The sequence below is a fragment of the Orcinus orca genome, chromosome 16, assembly GCF_937001465.1.
Source record: "Orcinus orca chromosome 16, mOrcOrc1.1, whole genome shotgun sequence".
Classification (NCBI taxonomy): Eukaryota; Metazoa; Chordata; class Mammalia; order Artiodactyla; family Delphinidae; genus Orcinus; species Orcinus orca.
In genome coordinates, this window is record NC_064574.1 from 85393652 (window position 1) to 85411726 (window position 18075).

An 18075-nucleotide genomic window follows, 5' to 3' on the forward strand; every position below is an offset into this window, starting at 1 on the left:
GAATACGGTTCCTCCGTTCCAGAGGTCCCAAACCAGCTGGCCTGCTTCTTACCACCTTTCAGAGTTCTCCTTTTTGGCCTCTTGCACTAGTTCTAAGGTTTATAGTTGTACTTAGTGGGGAGGAGGAGGGAGAAACAGATCTGTGCCATCTTGTACAGACCGGGAATCTCAAATTTCCAATTTTTTGACATTGAGTAAAATCTCTCTAAGTCTCAGATTCATTCCTAAAAACTAACTGTCTCATAGTCTGGTGAACATTAAATAGATAACACACATAAAGCTCTCAGCTCACCGCCTTCTATGAAAGAAGCGTTCAGAAAATGTCACAAAATATAAAGCAATAATTAAATTTTGTGAAAAGATATGAATAGAAGGGCAAGAATGAAATCCATTAAATAATTATACCTCTAGATGGTAGGATCATGGGTATTTTTAAATTTCCTTCTTTTATATTTCTCTGTATTTTCTAAGTGTTCTACAATTAACAGGTTTTCATTTGCAAGGTAAAGATTTTTAAATAACTAACCTAGATCTATACTTTATCACTTCTTATTTAAATATCTTCTGCACATTCTTCAGATAAAGTGAGGAAGATGATGAATACCACAATAAGATCCAAACTTATCTTTCATTTCCGGGTTTATGAGATGTCAGAATAAAATGACTGGGCAAGAGCACTAACCGCTGCTGCTTTGTTCTGAGAATGTGATGATTACTTCAAAGTCTTTCACTTCCCTTAACCCCTAGAACGACTTAATTAGCAAACTGCATGACAGCTAAGATAAATGGCTTAACATGATTCACAGCCACGAGTAAGGTAAGATCCTTCTCTGTGGCTAGTCCAGCTCAGAAACATTGCTCGGAATCCACTTCACTGCAAGGAGCTCTCTACAGTGTGATCCACCCAAATGAAAATAATTTCTTCCAACGTAAAAACAGGTACCACAAACTAACATAGTAGCAAATTCTGCCTTCCTTTTGGACTACGTCAGCCTTGATGTACGGGGAGCATAGGTAGGTAAAAAGCTAGCAGCCTCTGGAGGATGGAGTTGCTCAGTGAGCGTTCCTTCAACAGACATCAGCTGAGGGCTTGGGACCATGACTTCAGCAAGCAGAGGGTCCAAAAGGGCAAGACCTCACGTTTAGCAGTTGTGCCAAACTGAAACCTCAGTGAAACCAGCACTTAATGCTCTCGATTACAGTTAAGAGTTTTTTAAAGATTGATAACATGAATCAGCATTTCTAGGTCTAAATAATTCCCTTGAGAAAAATTTTCTTTAAGAAAATCTTTAAGGTTGTCTGTTATATAAAACTACTAAATTCAGGGGCAAAGTGAGATCAGCTAAACTGCTATTTCTGTTTTTATTTTTGGAGAGCTTTAATTCCAGAAAAAAAAAAAAGACTGAAAAGGCAGGCAAGCAAGCTTGAAGCTTAACTGACTCAAAAATTATTAACGTAATAGTGTATAAATATATACATAATTAGCCCATCTTAAAGCAGGAAAACATCACTGAAGGTTGGGTCCAACTTTACGCTTTGCTACAAAGTGAGGGAGAAACACTGCGGCTGATTCCCCATATGGATTTGAAAACTTTCACCGGAATAATCTTAGCAGATCTTATTACATAGGAACATTAAAAATTCATTTTATTTCAAATACCATAAAATAGTACAAGATGCTCATTTTAAATAATTCACATACCCATCAGGTACTGATATATTAAAATAATATGACCTATATTAATAAATATTGCATTATAAACACAGCTGTGTTTTTTTTATTGACTGGATTGTACCCCCTAAAAACATCTACTCCTGGCAAACTACCGTTACAATAAACATTAATAAAATGCAAAAGAATAAAAAGGAAAAAGATTTTTAAACAAATTAAAAAAAAGAAAATTTAGTGTGCATAATTTAAAAGTAGGTGAGGCCCTTAAATAGGTTGTTCTATCTTGCTATCCTGCTAAAAAATAGTATCAAAAGCTGGCTGAGTTTACCCAACACTTACACATTTTAACCTTTACTTCTTTTAACAATCACAAATGATAAAGGAAGGTTTAAAATAAGCTAATATGTGCATTTCAACTAGGCTCCAGAGCAGTACTGCAAAAAAATTATAAGTACTTATCTTTAATAGAGGAAAACATTTCCTAGAAATACCAAAACATGAAGATAGAAGGAAATATGACGAGAGTTCTTATGAGAAATATTTTCCCTCTTAAGCTATCATTTGTCACAGCACTAATATATCACACAAAGCGTTTCAAATTTTACTTCATATTTTAATGACTACAAGAAAGTCTCAGAGTACATCTGTCAAGTGGATATAATCAGCACAAGAAAATTCCTGCCTTGTTTTCTACATGTCCTAAAAGTCCACTTTTAGGAGTCCTGCATCAAGTGTTAAGAATGGAGAAAAACCAAACTAATATATGATAGACAGGCAGAGAAGTATTCCAATTTATACTATTCCAATAAAATCAGAGAAGGAATAATGATAAATATCCAATTAACTAAGGGGAGGTTTTAAAGGTAGAGGGGAGATGAGACGCTTTAAGTGGTCGTCAGGTCTACTCTGATCTAATCCCTGGTAATGTGTGCAATACCCATCCTTTTCACTTTGCCATAATACTTTGATTTTGAGTGTATTAGTTCATCTGAAGAGTACTTGAGAAACGGGAAGAAAGTGCAAATCACTAAAATGTAAAGGTTAAAAAAAATTCCAGGCACTGAAATACTGTGAGTTTATTTAAACATCACAAGATACCTAAAATTTGTAACCCCCTTGATAAATCATTTGTTATTTGTGTTATCTCAATATATATGCAGATATACTAAGATATTCATACCTGTTGAGGTATATAAAATACATAAATATATTGAGATATATACATATGAATGTATATGTATATATATGTAAAGCTAAAAATTCACCTTGACTTTACAAATATCAATATCATTGTGCTGATGTTTAATAAACATATATACTTCATATATCTAAATATATGTTTTAGATGCAGATTTAGGGAGACTGTAATGAAGCTGCATTGTTCTATTTCAGTGTTGCATGCACCAAAATAGGATTTCTTTCCTTTCTGGCTAAATCTGGCTGGAGGAAACAACTGGACTATGCAAAGAAGAATGAGTCATGACTCAGATCTCCGCTCACGTATTAAATGATTTGCAGTAAAAAGAAGGGCAAGAGTAAAGAGCAGTGCCTTTATGTGCGTTAGTAAAGCCATTTACAGAAAGATGTCAGTGTCACTCTCTAGGGTCAACTTAAACAATTCCTATAATTTTCACCTTATTTATAGTATAACCATCTAAGTCTGTGCTAAAAAGTAAAACCAAAACCAAAACCCCCTCTTACCTGCATGGAGACCCGGTAACTCTGATCACAGGACACAAATGCTCTAAATTCAGCCTGGTCTGCACTGTGATTGATGACACATCCCCATCCTATTTCACATTGAATACTGTAAGACGTAAAACTCCCTGCTCTGAAAAGAACTTTATTTTCCTTCAGTACAAGGGACAATGTTTAGCACAATATATTATTTAAAATTTTTAAGTAAAATGGCAACACACAAGGAATTCTTATGTCATCAAATAATTGGTGAGATGTCATTACTTCGTACAAAAGGTACAAAAAGTGTACGGAAGAAAAATAAATAATACTGTATCAACCCTGTGGCGGCTTCCACAAAGAGAATGCATCCACACAGGAAGAGCAGAACTCACAGCAATCACATTTCATGGCCTTCAGAATTAACTGTGTAAATTCTAGATTCCATGAAAAGGAAGTGTATGCATGAAAGATAACTAAACACAGGAGTAAGTCTTAATACAGCATATGTTTTTATACAGTTCAGAAATATACTGCACTTCCACTGAATAGATAATGGAGAGTGACAGAAATCGTGCAGCAGCGAGCTCTACCAGGGCTGTAATTCACTGACAGTGCGAGGAAGGAGAGACTTCTGGCCACCACACGGTTTATATATTGATACTATGCAAAGTAAACCCTACTACTGCTGTTCTATGTGACAGAATCATAACAGAGGTCTCTGATTAATGCTAGAGAAGATATTTGGGGTCAAAGAAGTGATATTTTCTTCCTGACCTTATTGATATGTTACTCTGCAATAGATGATAAAAAGGATAAAAGAATATTAACTCCAGATTTCACAGGAAGCCCTAAGTTAATTAAAAACTTGCCAATATAAAAAGAAGATGGGGAAAAGTACGTCTCTATAACAAATGATGGTCTAGGAATAGAAAAATAGTAAGATATTGAATACAACACAAGAGCCAAATCATTAAATTGGCGTGGCCTTTCTGAAGAGCAATTTGGAAATTCATTTCAAAAGCCTTCAAAAATCTGAGTATCCTTTGACTGAACTACTTCACATCTAGGAAATGGTTCTAAGAAAATAATCATGGATCCACTTATCAATTTAGACAATTTATAAGCATTATTTATAAAAATAAATGATGAGCAACAGAAAACATTTCTCTCCCCGTCTCTCCTTCAGGGAATGTAAAAGGACAACATCTGTCAATATTAAAGATGTAGCACACAAGCATGAGACAGACCTGGGTTCAAATCCTGCCTCTACAACTTCTGTATCTGGAATGTTTAGAATAATAATGTAACTGAAATTTATTTTTGCACATAGTGGAGAAGGATGTCTACAATTATTTTCTTCTGGAAGTATGGTCAGTTGTGTCAATGACATTTATTAAATAAACCATATTTTCTGAACTGATTTTTACAGCTTTATCATATATCAGATCTTTATATATACTTAGACCTCTAATCTATTCTACAGATCTATTTCAATGTTAATTTGTACTGATTTAATTGTGAGAAATTCATAGTACATGGTTTATAGTTGCCCCACAGTGAAATGTTTTAAGAATCTGGGGGGCAAATTCTTCGATCTATTCTTCCATTGGTACTTTAGAAATAAAAGTTATCTTTAAAAGAATAAAAGGAAAGAGGACGGCGGGAAAAATTGGTTACACTTTCTAATACGTTCTTCAACAAGAATATGTGGGTGGACATGATCAGAAAAGGTTCTGAGAGGAGACAGCCAGGCAGAGGGAAAGGAGGGAGGCAAAAGGCCATGGTCTAAGGCTGAGGTGTATCTGAGTCTTAAGAGAGTATTGAAGTATCCTCACATCCTAAGTTAATATTCTTGGTTTTCCATCCTTGCTTCCTTTAGAGAAGATATAGTTCTAGCCAAAAGGCTAAGAAATATGTAAGAAACATATGTTACAAGGTGATCCAAACGGCAAGTCAAGATGAAGGGCCAGAATAGTATCATGGACTGGGTCAGGGATTCCCAATCTTTTTCAGGTATGAGGATCCCCCTTTTAATGCCAAGAATCTAAACAGAACCCATATGGTAGTAACTGGCCTTTTGGTATCCACTGGTTGAAAAATACACAATAAAATCTACTACAATTGCAGTCAAGCTTTTATATAAACCTATTAATCGTAATGGTAGCCAGCATATATAGTTACGCTTCACTGTCTAGAGCTCAATCGACTGCTCAGATCCTGTCTTTGCCCAAGATAAGTTTTAAAATCTCAATTTTATTGTCAAAAAAATAATTTTCATTTACCAGATAAACTGCTCTGACCTATAAAATTAGTCCATATTTTCTACTCAAATCAATAGTATTAATGATAAATTATCACTTTAAACTTAAAGATGAGGCTATTAAACCACTTAAAGTAAATATGCTAATATTCTGCATTCAATATTAATTTCTAAACCTACTATTAAGTATAATTTTAAAAATTAGAGTTAGACCATAATAAAGATATCTAAAACTCTAAGAATGGACAAGGTCACACATCATAAAAGAAAAATGTTAGTGCTGATCAACTATTATGAGCTCCATTTTTTAAACTGAGATTTTCAGGGGTTTTCCTCACCCACCCCATTTGGCTAAATCAAGAGTTTCGGTAGACTGCTATAGACTAAATGTGTGCATCCCCCCAAAATCCACCCGTTGCAATCTAAGCCTCAGTGTGACAGTATTAGGAGGTGAGGGCGTTAGGAGGTTACAGGTCACAAGGGTGGAGGTTTAGTGCCCTTATAAAAGAGACATCAGAGAACTCCCTTGTACCCTCCATCATGTGAGGTGACGGCGGCCAAAGGGTGGCTACCCATGAACCAGAACTGGGTTCCTCACCAGACACCGAATCTGCCAGTGCCTTGACCTTGGACTTGTCAGCCTCAGAACTGTGAGAAATGCATGTCTGCTGTTTATAAGCCACCCAGTCCACAGTATTTTGTTACAGCAGCCTGAACGGGCTAAGAAAATGACACTATATATCTTTCTGATATTTATATTTACAACTATCTTACTGAGATGAGTTTTAAATGCTGGCAAAACAAATAATTTTATACTCTTAATTTCACCGAACTCTAAGAAGTAGGTAACCTGAGACTGAGTCCTTGGAAAGGATAAACCTCACTGAAAATGTGCCAACATTACAGATTTCTAGGTTTCGGGACATTACCTCTGCGATAAGACAGTTCTACAGCAAAGAACATCCAGTGTTTTCCTGTGAAACGACAGTCTTTGCACAGCAAACTACGGGCAAAGGCCACCCGCAACAGCCCACTGCAACCTCTCCTTCTCTGAATTCTTAACAGCCACTGCACACATTTAGCATTTGGGATAGCTCACACTTTTGCTGTTCTCTTTTTCTTTCTATGTCCTACACTCTACTGCCTTGCATAGTGTGCCCTGTATACATTTGACTGCAAATTAAATGTCTATGGTTCATAATATATAGGATATTCTAAGGTGGTATTTTCACAGAGCCTTACTTTAAAAAAAAAAACAATGGCTCTGTTATACAATCTTATCTGATCCTCTGTGAGGTCAATTATGACCTTCATTTTCCACAAGCAGGAAACAGAAATAGAGGGACTGAGTAACTTACACAAAGCCAAATATTTGTTAAGCAGCATCACAGAGACTCAAGTGCATACATTTTTTTTCTCCATTTTCCTCAACATCAGTGCTTATCAACTTGTGGTTCCAGAGCAGCAGTCTCAGCACCTCCTTGGGAACTACATATTCTCAGGCCCCAGCCCAGACTAACTGGACCAGAAACTCCGGGAGGTGGTGCTCTGCAATCCGGGTATTAGCAAGCCCTTCAGGTGACCCTGATGCACTCAAGTTGGAGAACTGCTGTTCTATATCACAAGGATTAAAGGTTAAATTATACGTCTAATTATGTTTAGTAATTTTGTAATAATAAAAGAATGTAAAGCCAAGAATACCGCAAGTTATAGAGTCTTTAAATGACTAGATCATATTAATTTACGTTTTCCTCCTTTTAATACATTTTGATACACTCAAAAGTAGGAAACAAAAATGAAACAAAAATTACGTATTAGGTACAAATTTACTTTTTCCCTTTCCCTTTTCAGCTCTCCAAATACTACTTCATTACCCCTCCTACTTGCACTGGCCCCACCAAGATGAATAGAGCAGAGGCCAGGATGCTCACAAATGCCATCCTGCCCTAGCCGCTCCCGCCAGCAGCAACCCCAGTGTAGGTGTGTGAAATGCTGAGCCAGCCAAAAGGGATCGCAGGTACCTGGCACCATGGGAGAGGGTTGCCAGATGGCTCTAATTCATTCCTTCAATAATCTCGCAGTGCCTGTAAACCATGTGCTAGGAACACAGTATACAAAAATGGCCCCTTGTCCCTGAGGAATTCATATTTGAGTGGGGAAAAAATATATGCAAATAAATAACTAATATTTGAATTAAGCCATGTAGGATGAGGAGTAAAGGATGTTGAGAGTTCTTGAAGCAAACAGCCATGAAGAAGCCTACAACCCTCTCTTTCTGGAAACAACTCCATATTCATCTTTTTTCCCCCAAATGTGCAATGTCATGTTGGCCTAAAATTGACTGTTAACACTAGCCCCTTTGGGCATTCTGTTTATTTGGTGCACCACAACTATTTTTCTAACCCTTCATCAATCCCATGACACGTCTCTGCTTCCTGTCTAATGCCTTTTTCACCAGCCATCATCCTCATTTTGTACAATGTGGAAATGTCTTGACCAAAGATCTGTTTGTTGCCTATCAAAACTTTCTCCTAAAGTTGGCTTTGGTCGGAAGTTCGCCTCTGTAAAGTGGGGTTTTAATCCTGCTGCCCAGCAAACATTCCCAGTTCTCCCAGGTCCTGGTGGGTCTGCATATCCCTGCCCCCTGAATTGGGTATGGCACTGTGCTGCAGCCAGTGAAATGCAAGCAGAAGTCAGGAGGCTCACTTCCAGGCAGACGCTCAGCACCCAGTGAGCTGTACACACATACACGGGCCACACTGCCTTCTCACTCCGGCAGGTATCGGCATTTGAGAGGGTGGCTCCTCCACCAGCCTAGACTGTGCTGAGCAGTAGTTCCCCAGCCTTCCCACACTGGGTGGGTAGCCTAAGCATGAAATAAACTGAAATTTTTAAAAGCCAGACTCCCAGTGCAACATTCTCTGGACACCCCAACCTGCCTCTGAGGCCGCTCGAGGTCCAGTGCTGCTTGATCCACGCCGCCTCCTGCACTGCCTTTGCTGACAAAATGCTCTCTACTCTAAATTAACTTGCAAAGGAAAAATGTCTTTTAAATTATTCTGGCAGTCAAACTGTTGGGAACCAAGACGGATACATATGGTCCTTGGAAAGTGAAGAATTCTTACGGAACTATACTAGAAAATTTATAAGCAGTCAAGCATGTCTCCGTAGGCATTTAAAAATGAAACTGATGCTATAAAGGCCAGATAGTCAAAAGCATTTACTAAAGAGAAAAGCCTTTAGCCAAGGATAACACAATTTACGAGGAAAATAATTCAAATATAAAAACCATACAATTGTTACGGTTGAGGAAGGAATTAAACAAGTTGAACAGCAGCACAGATGGCTAGTAGTAACAATCTATGAGCAAACAACGATTTTAACTTTTTATTTTATATTGGAGTATAGCTGATTAACAATGTTGTGTTAGTTTCAGGTGTACAGCAAAGTGATTCAGTTATACATATACACGTATCTATTCTTTTTCCAATTCTTTCCATTTAGGTTGTTACAGAATATTGAGCAGAGTTCCCTGTGCCGTACTGTAGGTCCTTGTTGGTTATCCATTTTAAATATAGCAGCGGGTACCTGTCAATCCCCAACTCCTTAACTATCCCTCCCACCCACACACACGCTTCGTAACCATAAGTTCATTCTCTAAGCCTGTGAGTCTGTTTCTGTTTTGTAAATAAGTTCATCTGTATCCGTTGTTTTTAGATTCCGAACACAAATGATATCATACTATATTTCTCTTTCTCTGTCTGACTTAACTTCACTCCATGTGTCTGGGTCCAACCATGCTGCTGCAAATGGCCATTATTTCATTCAAAAAATGATCATTTTTCAAAAATAAAATCAAGCCCATCTTAATGATAAAAACTAAAAGTTTATAAAACTCAGATTGCTATTGGTGTTTTTATTATCAGGTAACCAATAATTGAATATTTTGAGGTAATATGGACGCTAATATTTATTAAATGTTCTGAAAAAAATCATCCTCTTATACAGAATAAGCCAAAAATGAAATTCAAACCATATAAATAAACATCAATAGAATTTAAAACACATTATAACAGTCAAGGGCAGTAGCCTCTCACCTGACCTGCCTGGGGCCGCTTCTGCCCAGACTCCTTTCAGACTGGAGAGCTCATCTCCTCAGTAAAATGGCTGCGCCTACAGGGTAGGAGTCTGGCCTTGTGGCTTTACCCTCACAGTCACAACAGATAATGATCAAATTAAACACTCAGGGTAGAACAGGAGGCCAACGGAAATGGGATCTATTTCTTCCAAAGGTCAAATCTTATCACAAATGCCATCTCAATGACAATTCCTCTATGGTGATATCTCAACTTTTTTCTTGCTAGTGGTAGAAACAGTCTGTCAATTTAAAAAAACAAAATAAAAATGAAGCATAAGCTCAGTTAGCTTGGAGACATACACACTTTGGCAGAGAACTTTGAAACACAAATAGGAACTACGCCTAAGTTTGCCCAGCATGGGGGGATGAGAGCAACAGCTGCAAACTTACCATGAAGGTTAATCTCCCCCAGAGAGGCTCTGGGCATCAGGGGACAAAACAAGCAACAGAGGGAATGAAGGATGCCCTCAGCAAGGTCTGCCCCCCTTTCTTCTTGCTCCTCCCTTTTGGGAAGCTTCTGAAGCTAGGGTAAATCCATTTTTACTCTCCTTCTTAGAAATTTTCCTTTGTCCTTGATGTTTTTTCTTCATTTCTCCATTTACTCTTAAAAAAGGCCCCTTTCAGAGCTGTATGCCTTCTCTGAAGGTACTCCTCGTAAACAAAGAATAAAACTAAGCCTACCACGTCATTTCTAAGAGAGGTTTAAAGAGAAACAATTTCACATTGCCAATAGCTACTGCAAGGTGTTTTCATAAATTAAAATATCTTTTACTTTAAAACCTTAAATATTTCAAATATTTTTATTGACTGCCATATCAATGCCATTTTAATCAAGCAATACTGCATAAACACTTACTAAATGCTAACCTACTATATATATGCCAGGCTAGGTAAACCAAGATGTTTCCCAGCACAGCCCCTATACACTGATGCTTCTCTCTTATAGACCCAGTGCTCTGCCCTGGAGCGTGGGAGCTACGGCCATGCGGGCTATACAGGTCTCTATAAAACGAGTCATGTTCATGATCTCTACATAAAGCAGAGGTTAAAAAGGATCATTTAGATATATTGGATCACCTTTCCAACACTGGTATTGGGAGAAAAATAATGTTCCAAGTTGTCTTATGTGAGACCTCCACAATCATTAGATTTCTGAATGATGAGTTTACTTGTGGCATATCTAAACTATGTAATATCAAGCTATGACATAATAGAAATATATTGCAGATTATTAGAGAAATCTCTATCATTCTGAATGAAAATTCTAGAGTTTGCTTTGTCACTGACTTCTTAACCAGCAATTAAATGTTTAAATCAATGTGAACCATCTTAAAATAAAATAGTGCCAGATTTTTGAGTTAATTAGTTTATGAATGCTTAAACATATACCTAGCCCTTCTTTCCTTGAACATTCTTATTTTTGTTCCTTTGTTTGAATTACATAATAACAATATGTGAGCTCATTTAGTTCATCACACTGTTAAGCTAAATATTTAATAACACATTGGGTTAATGGTTTATTTGCCTAAGTCATGCACTGGAGTGATACCTGTCCTAATAAATGGATTCAATCCAAGTCAACAATCATTTGTTGAAAAGTACCCCCATGTCAGATACATGCCTAGATGCAGAAATAGTTTACACAAAGTGTTATGGGAATAATGATAAGGAGGCATTGAGGATAGCTCTAGAGTAACTGACATTTTAAACTGTCCCTGCTGCATAAGTAGGAATTCACAAAAAAGATTAGGACAGGAGACTGGAAGTGGATGGAACATTCCAGGCAGAGGGCAACACATCAGAAAAAGACATGGAGGTAAGGAAGTACAGAGAATGATCAGTGTGTGGCTTAGACTACACCCTCTTTAGCATTATGATAACAAATCAACCTGCATGGCTTTGAGCATATGGGAGTACACGGAGGGAACTCAGTCAACGGGTTTTGTTTGTTCCCTGAGACAATTTCCAACTTGCACAAAGCACTCATTAGAGTAATTTATAATTAATTATAAACTTTCTATTTCAACAAATAAAAATGAAAACATCTTCTATTAGTCCAATACCTTAGATAGGATACACCTTGCTATATTCAAGGATGTACCTTGTTCAATTTTGATTTAAAATGCATGTATCACTTGAAGAACATTGATGAAGTTCAACAAATGGAAATGATTGTGTCAAATATTTGAGAGACTTTGGAAATCTGTTCTTTGGTAGATAACATGACAGAAAATTAACACGGAGATTTTAACTGGGCTTCCATCCAATAAAATAAAACCTCCTGGAATAGGATCTACTGTCATAACCTTACCCAGACAGACAAGACAAAGGCCCATACTATCACGGTGAAGATATAAAAAGAATGATTCCTTTGACAGTTTCATGTAAATCGCTTGAAATATTTTAAATACTCCATTAAAGTATTATATTATGGATACATGAATAATGGTTTTCAAAATGTCAATTTATATGAACTTGGACTCATTTTTTGTTAAAGCTTTAAGGAAATCACTTTAAAAACAACTTTGGTCAAACTGATACCTAAGTCACAGTCTGGACCATATTTATGCAGACCAAAAATAGCTGCATAATATTAATATGCATTCTCCCTGCATTCATGAATGATTCACTGTGTTCTCTAATTACTTGACTTCTCCACAGCATATATCATTGCAGATATCCATCAACCTTGCCCAGATTTCTTGAGAGTCTTCCCTTCTTAAGATTCAAGTTCACTGCTCTCCTCTAGCTCTTTAATTGCCCTTCTCAAGCTTGCTGGGAATTCCTTTCCTTCCACCTGCCCCTTAAGGGTTCCTGGCGCCTTGCCCACTTCTCGTTTGGTTTTCTGGAGAGCGCAACGTGAAAGCCTACAGACCAAATCTGACCTACATGTGTGTTTTATTTGTTCCTCAAAATACTACAAATTTAAATTTAAAAATCAGAATGGTTCATGTTGTCTTCTGAAAAACTGGGAGGTTTGGCATCATATCTACTGGCTACAGCTGAGCAGCAACTGTCCCCATCAGATAAGGTGTGTGCTCTCCAGCCGGCCACTGCCTACCGACACTGAGCTGAGCTGTAGCTGCAGCTGGTCATCCTAGAGTGGCCGCTCTGCACTCACTCGTCTGGACGCTGTGCGCACAGAGCTGATGAGTCCTGTGAGGGAGACGTGCGCACGATTCTTTGTAACCTAGCGCATTCCTAGGACTCAGCTTGGCGTGGATGATCACCGTGATGGTAACATCCTCATTTAATCAATCAGGCTACAATAATTTACTGAGCACCTATTACGTGCCATGACTATGCCAGCTGTCAGGAGTTCAACAACAAATGAGATGTGGTCCTGCTCTAAATGAGCCTGCAGTCCAAGGTAGGGAGCCAGGCAAGTAAATCAGTCTCTGCTGAGCTCCAGCCCACAGTCTCTAGACCCCAGGGACCCCTCACGTGGATGCTCCAAAGCCAGCACAAACTCTGCTTGTCCAGCCTAAAACTCCCACAAGTAGCCCTCTTCTGAGCATTGCAGGCGGCAAGGGCAAAGGCCCCAAATTCCTCTTTCACTTTCCCATTAAAATTCCATACAAACACTAAAATGATGTTTTAAATCATGTATATATCAAGTCTTGGAAGCAATTTCTAAAGATGAAACACCAACTGGATAAGGTCTTCATAGTCAAGCTCCAACTTCTTGGTAAGTATAAGTAACAGGATGCCCTAGCGGCCCCCTCCCACACAGGCCCTAACTTGTGGAAAGATGCTTACCAACCTGGGAAGTAGGTGACTTGAACAAAGAGAAAGGACCTACTGAAAAACCTCTCCCTTGGGTCTTCTTGTCCCGCTAATGGTGGTGGGGAGTATTCAACTCACAAACAACAAACCCAGAGCCATTTCTTACAAGCTGAGACACACCAGTTAGCGACCAGGTTGAAAAGGCAGAGGGAGATGATACCAATTTGGGAGACAGGACAGAAACAGGAAAAAGAATCCAGCAAAAACACCTGTAGAGGAATCCCTTCTGTCTCTTGGTTCCTACAACCATAAAATCATGCCAGCAGGATAATGAACTCTGGGTCTCTCTCCTTTCCCCCCTCTTCTGTTCCTTAAAACCTTATCCAGCCACCACAGTCATTTCCTCTCCATCAGGCTCGAACGAGCCTTTTTGCCCTCCTCCAAGTTCATCACATTCTGGGGTGAAAAGTGTCTTAAATTCCTGTGTCGTCAGCCTAGCACAGAAGTAGCTGGGCTGGCAGATATGAGGGGACCATGGGGACTTAGTCGATTCCCACATAAAAGGAATAAAGCAGAAATTCTTTAGCACACCATCCAAAGTATTTCACAGTCCAACACCATCTTCCTTTCCAGGTAAGGGGGCATGTACCTTAAGAATGAATAAAGATAACTTGCTGACAGGGCAACAGGAAGGTGCTTGGAGTCAAAATTACATTGATTTTTGGAAAAAACAAAAATTCAGTATTTCTGAACCTGCCTCAGAATTAACAGAAAGAAACATTAATTTAAAAATTAATGAAAAAAGATCTGTTCCTAGACTGATTTTTTTTAAAAAGGGACTTCCAAGGTAAAGATGGCCGATTGAAAGTACATAGTTAACTCTCTTCTGAAACTTCATGAAATGACAGTAAAAGGATTTTCTTCTAAAAGTAAAGGGAACACAGGAGAGAATACAAAATTTAGACGGCTGGAAAATGTTACAGCAGTGGGAAATGCCACAGATGCCACAAGCAGCCTGAGTCCAAAACGGCAAGAGGGAAACGAACAGCAGAGATGAGGATGTACAAGGCAAAATCCCCAAAGGATTTTGGGTAGCCTGAGCTACCCCATAAAGGAGTGAAAAGGAGCTAGGCAAGGAAGATTACATGAAAGGTAGTTAAAAACAACCAGTATCTCGATGCTCTTTCCCACTATGCGTAATCAGGTGCCACCCTCTGCCATTCTGGGCAAGCACTGGAGGTTTATTCTCTGGAGAGGGTAACACAAGGGTACATGGACTCAGACTCTGGGACAGACATAGCCGAGTACCTTCCTGAAATCAGGGAGATGATCTGATTTTAAGCATATATGCCCCAACGCACCTTCCTGAATGCTGCAGCCAGGCTATCACCCTCTAGGCAGGTGACAAATAGAATCTTCCCTGGAGAAACTAATCTGCTCAAGGGGGAAAGAAAAATGCCAACATCTAAAATCAAGTTCCCTGACTCAGCAGGTCACCACATCACCCCACAGCCAGGGCTTGGGGTCAGCAAGCTACTCAGAACAGTAGTGACTTGATGAATCCTTACTGAAGGAAGACTGGAATTTTATATATATATAATATATATACTATAATATATAAAAAATATATATATTATATTAATATATATTAATATATATAAATATATATTATATATAATATATATAAAATGAATGCAGTTTGTTGTATTTCACAATCCCAAAGCATCATGGTATTGTAGTGGAGAACTCATTATAAGGAATAAAATGCACATTCCTTAGCATAACATTCAAGGTACTTCACAATTTGACACCATCCTCCTTTCCAACTTCATTTCCTATCACAAGCCTAGGAAAGTCACAAGCATAGGGTCAGAGAAAAGAGCTCTGGGGTTGCACAAACCTGAGACCGAGCCCTGGTTCCAGCACTTCCTAGCTCTGCAACTTTAGCCCAGTTACTTAAACACTGAGAAAAAGAATAGGTGTTTTAAAACAGTGATGAAGACACATAAAGATATGATGTATAACAGAATAGTCAGACACAAAAGAGTACAGAGAGTGGGATTTCATTCAAATGACACTCAAAACAGAAAAAAACTAATCAATAGTAATAAATGCCAGACCAGTGACTGCCTGGATGGAGGAGAGGGGATGATTTTAAAGGGATTCAACGGACTTTTATGGGATTGTTGGAATGTTTTATATTTTAAGTGTAGTGGATAAAAAACTCATCAAAATGTACAGTTAAAATCTCTGCATTTTATTATATGTAAGTTATACTTCAATTAAAAATAAAAAGAATAGGAAGAACGACAATAAAATATTCTAATGAGGTGCTATTTAATAGTCAATAAAGAATATGGTTTTATGATTCAATTAAACAACTACTGATTGATAACTACCTCATAATAACATGGTACTTTTTATTAAAATAGATTTTTTTCCCCAATAAAATATCAATTGTTACAAATATGAAATATACAGAAAAGCATAAAGGAAAAAATTACTTCAAATTTAGCACCCAACATAAGCATTGTTAACGTCTGCTTTATATACTTTCATTTTTTTATTAGTCATCACTTTCATACACATCAGTGTACACAAGTCAATCCCAATTGCCCGATTCATCACACCACCACCTCCACCCCCCGCTGCTTTCCCCACCTGGTGTCCATACGTTTTGTTCTCTACATCTGTGGCGCAATTTCTGCCCTGAAAACTGGTTCATCTGTACCAGTTTTCTAGGTTCCACATATATGCGTTAAAATATGATATTTGTTTTTCTCTTTCTGACTTACTTCACTCTGTATGACAGTCTCTAGAACCATCCACATCTCAACAAATAACTCAATTTCATTCCTTTTTGTGGCTGACTAATATTCCATTGTATATATGTACCACAACTTCTCTATCCATTTGTCTGTCAATGGGCATTTACGTTGCTTCCATGACCTGGCTATTGTAAATAGTGCTGCAATGAACACTGGGGTGCATGTGTCTTTTTGAATTATGGTTTTCTCTGCGCATATGCCCAGTACTGGGATTGCTGGATCATATGGTAGCTCTATTTTTAGTTTTTTAAGGAACCTCCATACTGTTCTCCTTGTGGCTATATCAATTTACATTCCCACAAACAGGGCAAGAGAGTTCCCTTTTCTCCACACCCTCTCCGGCATTTTTGTTTCTAGATTTTCTGTTGATGCCCATTCTAACTGGTGTGAGGTGATATCTCATTGTACTTTTGATTTGCATTTCTCTAATAATAGTCATGTTGAGCAGCTTTTCATGTGCTTCTTGACCATCTATATGTCTTCTTTGGAGAAATGTCTATTTAGGTCTTCTGCCCATTTTTGGATTGGTTTTTTTTTTTAATATTGAGCTATATGAGCTGTTTATATATTTTAGAAATACTCCTTTGTCTGTTGATTCATTTGCAAATATTTTCTCCCATTGTGAGGGTTGTCTTTTCGTCTCGTTTATGGTTTCCTTTGATGTGAAAAAGGTTTTAAGTTTCATTAGGTCCCATTTGTTTATTTTTGTTTTTATTTCCATTACTCTAGGAGGTGGATCAAAAAAGATCTTGCTGTGATTTATGTCAAAGAGTGTTCTTCCCATGTTTTCCTCTAATAGTTTTATAGTGTCCGGTCTTACATTCAGGTCTCTAATCCATTTTGAGTTTATTTTTGTGTATGGTGTTAGGGAGTGTTCTCATTTCATTCTTTTACACATAGCTGTCCAGTTTTCCCAGAACCACTTACTGAAGAGACTGTCTTTTCTCCATTGTATATCCTTGCCTCCTTTGTCATAGATTAGTTAACCATAGGTGCGTGGGTTTATCTCTGGGCTTTCTATCTTTTTCCATTGATCTATGTTTCTGTTTTTGTGCCAGTACCATATTGTCTTGATTACTGTAGCTTTGTAGTATAGTCTGAAGTCAGGGAGTCTGATTCCTCCAGCTCCGTTTTTTTCCCTCAAGACTGCTTTGGCTATTCGGGGTCTTTTGTGACTCCATACAAATTTTAATACTTTTTGTTCTACTTCTATAAAAAAATGCCTTTGGTAATTTGATAGGGATTGCTTTGAATCTGTAGATTGCTTTGGGTACTATAGTCATTTTCACAATGTTGATTCTTCCAATCCAAGAACATGGTATATCTCTCCATCTGTTGGTATCATCTTTAATTTCTTTCATCAGTGTCTTATAGTTTTCTATAAGACACTATAGTTTCTATAGTTTTCTAAGCCTGCATACAGGTTTTTTGTCTACCTAGGTAGGTTTATTCCTAGGTTTTTTATTCTTTTTGTTGCAATGGTAAATGGGAGTGTTTCCTTAATTTCTCTTTCAGATTTTTCATCATTAGTGTATAGGAATGCAAGAGATTTCCATGCATTAAATTTGTATCCTGCAACTTTACTAAATTCATTAATTAGCTCTAGTAGTTTTCTGGTGGCATCTTTAGGATTCTCTATGTATAGTATCATGTCATCTGCAGACAGGGACAGTTTTATTTCTTCTTTTCCAATTTGTATTCGTTTTATTTCTTTTTCTTCTCTGATTGCCTTGGCTAGGGCTTCCAAAACTATGTTGAAAATAGTGGTGAG

The 18075-nt window shown here is 37.7% G+C and overlaps 1 protein-coding gene across 1 annotated transcript in view; it reads right to left on the minus strand.

Moving 5' to 3' along the window:
• The window catches only part of SDK1 (sidekick cell adhesion molecule 1), an 826099-nt gene that overhangs the window by 575309 nt on the left and 232715 nt on the right, over positions 1-18075 (minus strand). The window lies entirely within an intron of this gene.